Source organism: Sinocyclocheilus rhinocerous, unplaced genomic scaffold (assembly GCF_001515625.1).
Source record: "Sinocyclocheilus rhinocerous isolate Xijiao unplaced genomic scaffold, SAMN03320098_v1.1 scaffold468, whole genome shotgun sequence".
Lineage (NCBI taxonomy): Eukaryota > Metazoa > Chordata > Actinopteri > Cypriniformes > Cyprinidae > Sinocyclocheilus > Sinocyclocheilus rhinocerous.
Window position 1 is genome coordinate 1,695,461 of NW_015635305.1, and position 212 is coordinate 1,695,672.

Genomic DNA, 212 nt, shown 5'->3' on the forward strand with positions numbered 1-212 from the left:
ATATTGATTTCGGATCATTTTTAACCAAAAAAAGTTACGGACTGCAGCTTTAAGTACAAACATCGAATTTAGTTTTTCAGCCATTTTGACAGCCCTAGTAAACAGAAGGCCAAATGTACTTGCTTGATGTTTGAGAACCAGTGAGGTATTATGCTTCGAGCAAGTTAAAAATATGTTCATTTTCACAAATGTTTTTTTTTTTTTTTTTGGAA

General features: G+C 31.6%; 1 protein-coding gene across 1 annotated transcript in view; it reads right to left on the reverse strand.

Moving 5' to 3' along the window:
- The window catches only part of LOC107746860 (nuclear receptor corepressor 1-like), an 87,813-nt gene that overhangs the window by 10,050 nt on the left and 77,551 nt on the right, over positions 1-212 (reverse strand). The window lies entirely within an intron of this gene.